Source organism: Amia ocellicauda, chromosome 21 (genome assembly GCF_036373705.1).
Source record: "Amia ocellicauda isolate fAmiCal2 chromosome 21, fAmiCal2.hap1, whole genome shotgun sequence".
Taxonomy (NCBI): Eukaryota; Metazoa; Chordata; class Actinopteri; order Amiiformes; family Amiidae; genus Amia; species Amia ocellicauda.
In genome coordinates, this window is record NC_089870.1 from 1290449 (window position 1) to 1299809 (window position 9361).

The window sequence follows — 9361 nt, forward strand, 5'->3', positions numbered from 1 at the left end:
TCTCTTTATGCTTTTTAGTACATCACAAAAACAAAAATTCAGCTATCATTGCTTTGTGTTTTTAATGACAGCTGAAGGTAAACTTCTCGCACCCTTGCCTACCCACATCACTGTTGCTAAGGGAGGGTAGAGTTAACCATATGGAAATGATATAACTCTACTCAATCAAATATTTCAGTCGTGATTGGGCACACTACAAGTGGGAGGGACAAGAGAACGAGACTGGTTACCCAAGACCATTGCCTACATTGCACCAAATAAGTCTGCAGTCATGTTCTTGTAGTGCAGATCTGCGCAGATCTGCAGAATTCCACGGATCCCATTGGTGGAGATCCGCAGATCTGCGCAGAACTGCGGAACCCACGAACTGTTCTCCATCTCTATTTCCGAAGTCTGGAATTCATTATTCTGTATTTCCTTTTCATAAAATTCATTTAATAATTGTGTTGTTGCAAGTTTAAAGTAATAATGTTCATTTACATTCAAATTAACTAGTCATTTATTATCTGCATGTATTATTATTGTTGGTCTCGCTGTTGAGTTGATTAATTCCAAGTAAACGTTTTAATATAGGTGTATCGATTTAGGGTCGTTAGGATAATTATTTTTGTAAATAAATATATAAATTGAATTGGAAGCAGTGTAAGGGATACAACAGCCTGTAGTTTATGATTTCATCTCGGCTCACTCATATAAAGGAATTTGTCGGCCCAGCCATACACCAAAATAATATACCCCCTTGTGTCTAAACTTAACCCGTTTCACTCTCACAGCAACAGCGGTAGCCCAGGCCCTGGCCATATTTGCGCCCTGTGCAACTTAGCTGCATTTTATCTATATCTGCTTAGGCAAAACATAGACATCATTCTAATTTTCACCTAACCCCACCTAAAACATTCACAGGACAGCAAGAAAGCAACAATATATTCTTTTCACTAATGAAAGTTGACACGCCTGACTTTTCTCCTTGCAAAGGCGTGTACAGTCTCCGTTAAATCCAGTTGCTGAGCCAGATATTGTCGCCAATCCATTTTAAACGGTGCACCCGATGAAATGCAATACAGTTGCTAATTATATATTCTATGCAAAATGTAAATATATGAAATGGTTTGTTTTACAAATATGTCACGGTTTCACGATGAAGATCTAACAACCGACTGTTTCCGAACTCCAGTTATTACTTTCTAACCTGCAGAAATTCTCTGGACTGTCACTCTGCTTAGTCCCGCCTTCAAGCAGAAGTAAATGATTAAATCAGTAAAGCGAAACAGAACTGCTCCGATTGGATACTTGCCTTTATGAGACCTCAAACGGCACCGCCCCCCAACGTCTTGTTGTCCTGAGTGGTTGCACACACCTTCTCAATAGTTAAGCCAGCCCTGCCCACACATAAGAGTTTTCTCACTGTATCTAATATAACTCTAACAACATCATAAACTAATAAATTGTTTACGTGTGTTTCTAAAAACAGATAATAATAATAATAATAATAATAATAATAATAATAATAAAGTTATACATGATCATATGTTAGTAATGTATGGGGAAAGGTATATGCAAAATATATTTGCAAACTAATAAAGTCCCGGAATTAAGGTGCGAATCTGCTGCAAGGAGTCTTCGTCACCAATGTCCGTTCAAGTTCATGGCAGGTGGATTCCTAGGAGGCTTGGCAGTACGGGGTCCCCCTCCTACTGTGTCAGCTCCTGGGCCAGGCTCTGCAGTGCCACCAATCCTAGGCAGGGAGAGAGGAACAAGGAAAGGACATTCAGAGGGGACGCGTCATTGAGGCCGGTTAAGTGAAACCACACATTCTACAGTGGTTATTCTCCCATTCATGTCCCTCCGCTATCCTTTTCCCCAGCGTGTTTCTCCACAGGTGCACTGCTTTCCGTCTCAGGCCCAGCTGACCACCGGGGGAACACACCGTCTCTACCAGCCCTGTCAGGTAAGTAGAAAAAATAGGAAATCAGTCCAGTAACTATTCTCAAATTAACTTTCCTTTTCGCCTCAGGATACCACACATGTTACGCAGAGGCAGCCAGGAGCCAGGAAGGGTGCACAGCAATCATCAGCCAAAAATCATTCAAAACAAGGTTGAGCTGTGGCAGCGAGTTACTGGTTCAGGTGAGAGAGAGAGAAAGAGATGCCGTGTGCTAGCTTTTATGCCCATTCAGATCATAGACAATTGGTGCTTGAGTTTGTGAATTTGGATTTGTGCCTGCCCCCCCAGTCTCCTATTGGAAGAGGCTCGATTCATGCCTGATGCCAATCCATGCTATGTTTTGGAAATGCCGGTTGGCCTGGGTTCGTAGCTTTGTTTCGGGATTTCGGCTCTCGCCTGGCTTTTTCTTGGCTTTAGCAGCAGGTGGATTTTCCACATCCAGGATTTCTCCATCGCTGCAGTGCTTTGGGCTACAGGCTGCTGCTGGTGAATTTCCTGAAACAAATAAAAAATGCACATGTTTTAGAAATCTGTTACATGGAATTCTTACCAGTTAAGTAAACACTGTGGTTTCACTCACTATCAACTCAGAGATGACTCGTTCCTTTAAGGTCTGGGTCTCTTCTGCAGAGATGTATTGTGTTCGGAACCTTGGGTCTAGGAAAGTGGACATGTTTAGCAGGTCCTGCGTGACTTCATATTTCTCGTTGAGGTAGTTCAGAATTTTTTATTTCAGTGATTTGGTCAGGTCAGTGTCCTCTTCCTCTTCAGCCAGCACTGAGGTGTTCAGAAGATGCAGAGCAGGCTTCATGCAAGATATGCTCACATAACGTTAACCTGACAGGGCATCCGTGAAGTCCTGGAGTGGGCTGAGTGCCTTGTTCACAGATTCCAGGACCTCCAGGTCCTGCCATGAGGGCAGTAGGTGTCGCACTTTGCGGTCTGTAGAGAGAACCTTTGACAAAGCATTTTGCTGCTCCAGGACTCTTGCTATCATTTTCTGAGTGGAACCCCATCGTGTTGAGCAGTCTGTCACCATGGCATGCTCTGGGAGGTTGAGCTCACTTTGTGTTTCCCTCAAGGCCACTCTTTTCTTCCAGCTACGGGAGAAGTGGCCCACCATCTTCCTGCATATCCCAGTAGCCTTGTTAATGCATTGTTCATTATCTTTCAGAGCATTTCCTGTGAATGATAAGAGTGTGAAAAAAAGACAAAACATTTACTTACTACAGTGACATTGCAAAACATTTAATATTCACACTCTGATTACATGCCCAGTTCCATACTAATAGCATAAAACAGCAATACAAAAATTACAACAAACAAACACACAGTTAATATTCATATCATGTCACCACTCGAAGCCTAATGAATGATAGTGCGGTAGTAGGCAAATAGCTGTGGCAGATGTGTCCTTTACACACAACCAACTCTTACAGAATTATGTTTCATGCTATTAATTTGCCCTAAATGAAATAGGCCACTCCTAATATGCTTTGTGGCACACAGAATTCTACACTGTATTTAAAATTATTTTATTTTTAAATCAACGGTACAACTACCCCAAACCCCATGGTTAATTGCTGTCCTCTTAAAAGTACAGTAGTATAAAATATTTGCTGTAGCCTAATAACAAAAGATTAAATCAATTTAACTTACCAATGGCCAGATGAAGTCTATGCCCAAAGCACTGGAATCTAGTCCACTGATTAAGCTCCACCGCTTTGACAATGTTAGTGCCGTTGTCTGTTGTGATAGCGACCTGACGCTCCTCACAGAGGTCCCATGCAGCCGGTGCCTCTCTCAAGCCCAAGGCTATGTTCTCTCCTGTGTGGTCGTCGGGGAAATAGGATGTTTGCAGGCAGCAGCTTTTCAGTTCAAACTCCTCGTCGACAAAGTGCACAGTTAGGCTAATATATGGTTCAGTCGTCCTGCTTGACCACAGGTCCGCAGTGGTTGAAAAGAATGTCACCGTAACCATTTCCAGTTTAACCTCGCCACGGCATTTGCTGTAAAGCTCAGGGATTGCGACTTGAGAGAAATAGTTTCGCAAGGGCAGCTGGTACCTCTTGTCCAGTGTGTGGATCATTTTCTGAAATCCCACTTTCCTAACGGTGTATATGGGCATCATGTCTCTTGCCAAGCAGTGCGTTATGGAGTTGGTGATTTCTTAATATCTCTGTGAAGACTTGTCATATGACACTCGCAAACACATCTGTAATTGTGCTTTGTTTTGTTCGGCTGTCTCTTTACTAAACTGAGCTTTCACTATCATGCATTCATCATACTTTTCTCTGTGCTGTTTCAGGTGCTGATATAAATTTGTTGTGCTGCCACGTGATGTAGCAACTTTAATTTTGCAAATTTTGCACAGTACCTCTCTCTACTCAGTGTTGGTTATCTTAAAGCAAAAAAATATCACCATATAACAGAGGTAGCATTTTTTCTGGCCACCAGTTCAGTGTCGGTCTGCTCGGCATTCATCTTCACCTGGTCTCCACGCTGCACATCGACATGAAAGTCACATGATATGACCATACGCACCACACGTGCCCCTGCCTAAACTGAGACTGTCATCTTTTTATTAGCGGCGTAGAAAATGAGCAAACAACTCTCAGAGAGAATGGGTTGTCGCGTCCACACATGCACTTATTTATTTAATAAAATCGCAGCATTTTGCCATCATCTAATCCCACAGGCTGACATCGTGATTTCGATATGATTAATCGTGCAGCACTAGTGTGTACACATGTCAGACCAGAAATTATGCCATGAAAATAATCCCAAAACACTTGATCAAGGGAAAGGCCATTAATGTGGAGCAAGCACTTGGGAAAAAAATAGTTTTCATGGCCATTCTACATAACTTATTTTATTGACATCCTCCAGTGTACATGGCCAACTTTTTTTTCAAAATGTGGAAGACCTAATTCTTTTTTTTTCTCTCCCAATTCTTCTCCACCAATTTTAACTTTTTTTCCACTCCCAAATTGGAATACCGAATTATTGTATATAAGCTCAGATAAACCACTGCAAACCCCTATGCCATTCCAGGAGGGATGAATACACACTACATGCATCCTCAGCCATTTGTTTTTTCCCATATATCGAGGTCAGAGCTTAGACAGAGAAACCCATAGTGCCAATTAGAGTTATAACCCCCTTCCATCGCCAGCCAGCAAAACAACGTCTCAGGATCGAGGCGGCAACATCAGATGTAGGCCTACCACTAGGGAGATATGAATGGTTCTACAAACTATTTCTCAGTAAGTCAATGTGTGATTTTATATGATTTTATATGATAATATGTAATAAATCAAACTGTTCTTTATCTTTTTGTTGTTGCTTTGCTGTTTACAGGATGTATGCAGTTATAGAATTTCTGGCAGAGAAAGCAGTGGCAGTGGTACCTGATACATGGCTCATTACAATAAATTAGGTACTGGTTTTATCAACTATTATTCTTAAAGGTGTATTTTTTGCATTTAATACACATTATACACAATTTGCTATATATCACAATTTGAACATAAAGGTTTTGTGTTATTTTAATATCAATGTAATTTGGATGTTTAGGTGCAACACTACTACTGGCCCCCCAGCACCACCACAAAGAGGGTTAAAAAATGTGAACTGCTCGATTTAGAACTTTGGTCCATCCACAAAGTCCGGGTATTTGCCAAAACCGGTATCTTTTTATGTAATTATTTTATAATTCCTATACTTCATGTTGACTTTACCACTTTGTTACCAATTTATATACTATAACTTACAATCTTTCAGCAGATTATGAGAAAGGAAAGAAATGGGTGAAATTGGCAGAAGAACAATCCAGTGTGGACTGTAGTTTGTTGGAGCCAGATGAGGACACACAGAGGCCCAAATGCCACATATGGGCACCAAAGCACCTTGTTACCATTAGTGACAGTGGAGATGGTATGTCAAAAATAATTACAATGCAAGCCAACAATAACAAGGGTTCTATAGATGCAGTTTCTAGATGTCAATGGAAAATGGCAAATGAAACTGCAGCAAACGACAAACAGTTGTAACACAACCTAACATACTGTTAATCTTTGAGGAAGATATCACTAGCTTAATTAAAAAGTATGTATGTATACAGCAACCAATACTTTTATATATACTATTAGTCCCATGGATAACCTTCAAAACTATCAGTTGGCATATTCAAATACTTGTAAAACAATAACTTACCCATGGATTTAATTATTGTTTTCCAGACCTACCCTGAATACACTCTACCAAACCCACAGGCAAGAAGGATGCACCCAGCGAGGGCTGTAAATGAAAGTAAGCATTTTACTCAACATTGCAACAGAAACAGATCTGGCTGGTAGGCCTTACAGTGGCCCAAAATTGTTAGTACTTTATTGGCAACATCCACAGTCTCTTCCCTAGCCTCATTGGTACTGCTCTTTTCTTGATATTATTAATATGGAACTTCCTACTGCACAGATCTTTGGGGCCATGGAGGCCTGGAAGACAGCTGCAAACTCTGTGAAAGCATTGATTTGTCTGTTTTGCTTTGGAATACTGAAGAAACCCTCTTAAATTGATGAAAACGGCAGCGCAGGAGTTGTGTTGCAAATAGTAAAGAAGTCTTTTAATCAGGCCGGCCCGGAAGAAAACCAGAGTGAACTCATGTTCAAACAGCTTTCTTACAGATCTCTTCCGGGTTTTACATTTTATACAGTAGTAAACAAAAGGTGAATAATGTCCAATCAGCAGAGGGCAGTGTCCCAGATGTGCATGTGGATTGGCTCAGCCCTCGCTTCTCTAATTCCTCTTCCTCCTTTGGAGTGTAGGGTTACCAATCACCGGGGGTGACATCACCATTTCCTCCGCAAAGTGAGCATACTGAATATACATGGATTGACTCGTAGAACTTTGTTATGCTCTATTTTACATTTGCTCATTGAATGTACATGGAAGTTCAATAAAGAAAAGTATTGATGTAGTTTTTTTATGTTTTGCATATTTAATACAATTGTCACTAAAGCTTTAATTCAAACTGAAGTTACTGTGTGCTGGTGTTCACTAATTTTGACTGACTGCAAGATTGATTTATATTGATTTATTATCAACCTGATTTAAGCCAGGTAACAACACAATGTCAAATGTAAATCAAGGCTCTCATGAAACATTTTTGGTGTTACAGCATAATAACATCTAATAGTGTGGTGAAATGATAATTTAATGTGCTTAGTTCAGTGCAGAAGAGTGTGCATTTTAGATGAGAAGGTTTAGTTTAGCAAGGCTGCGAGGTGCTGGAAAAGTTTTGTTTGGGCATATGTATAGCAGTGCAGAAGGGAGTGTATCTCTCTCTCTCTCTCCCTCCCTCCCAAGTTTGTACAATTTTTTGGGAGGCTCTGCCCTGTTGGGGCAGAGCTGTGATCCAGGTGAACAGCAGATCGGGCATAGGTGGGCATGCGGGTGGAGCAGGAGGGGCAGTCAAGCAAATAAGCTTGGTAAGGTACGCAGGAGCAGCAGCAAGCAGCCCCCCCATCCAGCCAGCCTGGCTGGCATTGAATGACTGACAGACGGACGGGTAGCAAGGGAATGTACGTGCTCTGTGATGTCATAGCAGTCAGCTGAGAGAGTTCCATGATGTCATCGCTGAGCTGGCAGTGTGTGTGTGTGTGTGTGTGTGTGTGTGTGTGTGTGTGTGTGTGTGTTTGTGTCTCTGTGTGTGTGTGTGTGAGAGTGAAAGTGTGTGAGTGTGTGTGTGTGTGTGTGTCTGTCTGTCTGTCTGTCTGTCTTTCTGTCTCTCTCTCTCAGTTCAATTCAAGGTGCTTTATTGACATGACAAATACATTTGTATTGTCAAAACGATTGGACAGACATATATACATACATACACACATACATACATACATTATTATTATTATTATTATTATTATTATTATTATTATTATTATTATTATTCATGGTTCGTACGGGTGCCTGAAATCCTTGCAAATGCTTGAATTTTAAGGTGGTATTTTCAAGGTTGTGAAAGTGGTGGATTTTGAATGAAGTCCTTGAAAGTGCTGGAATTTTGTGAATATATATTGTTTTTAATTTGCTAATCACTGTCATAATAAATCGGCAATCTGATTAAATGAATTAACTTTGGGATATAACTACAGTGGTTGGAGAGAGACAGTTGCTTTATGTCGCGGCCAATACGATTCCTGTTTGATCTGCCGGTGTGTTTGATGGGTTGCGAGTGTTTGCCGCTGAGACAGCGCACATCAGCGCCCAGTGAGGGAAATGGTCCGCAATGCTGCCGTTTAAAGAGAGGTGGCTCGATAAAATTGAATATACACTATGGTTAAAGCAAGGTCCACATTTGCGGACAGCATTGTAGGGTTTGCAAGAAAATGAGTCAAGTTTTCAGTATGGGAGAGTCTGCGCTGTTGAGTTATTTTTTTACAAGTATATACATTTTGTAATGATGTAAATTAGACAAAATAAACATATAAAAGTACTAGAATACGACAGAATAGGCCTTAGTAGTATAGATGGTGGCATCACTTATTTTGACAGCCGGAAGTCCCTCCCTCCCAATTACCTTTGAACCGGAACTCCTCTCTCCTTCCCAGCACCCCCCTAAGTTACCCTTTGACCCTCCCTCCTTATGTACCTTTGAACCGGAACATCTCTCTCCTTCCCAGCACCCCCCTGGGTTACCCTTTGACCCTCCCTTGTCAGCCATCTTGGATGATATCGGCCATCTTGGATGTCGGCCATCTTGGACGATATAGGCCATTTTGGATGTCAGCCATCTTGGGTGATATCAGTCATCTTGGATGATATCGGCCATTTGTAAGGTCATAGGTCATCTGGTAAGATGGCAGTCATTTTGTTAGGGTGACATCCATCATGGTGAGGGTCCAAGGGTACCTCACCCTGCTGGTGTGGAGGTGTAATGTTTACATAAACTGTGTTTTTTAAGGTTAAATTGTTTTATGATACTGTTTTAGTAAATTAAAAAATAAGAATAAGACAAGTTTTAAATACATATATATATATATATATTAGGTTATAATGTTTTATGATACTGTTTAAGTAAATAAAAAAATAAAAACAAGACACAGTAAAATATGTGTCAATGTCAGTCTTTTATTGTGACCAATCTAAACATGACAACATGGTATCAGGTCAGAAGTAGACAGTGAGCTTAGATACTGACACGGGTGACCAGTGACTGTATGGGTTTGAATGAGATGCCCAACTCCTACAACAGACAGAATAAGAAAAAAGAGCATTTACCCAGATTGGTATTCAAACCCATATGGCTATATGTCCATTGGATCTTAAGCCCAACACCTTAACCACTTGACCACCTGGGGTGTTTCTACTTAGTATAAGTTGTTAAGGGCAACAGGTATTTTTGAATCATTAGAGGATGAG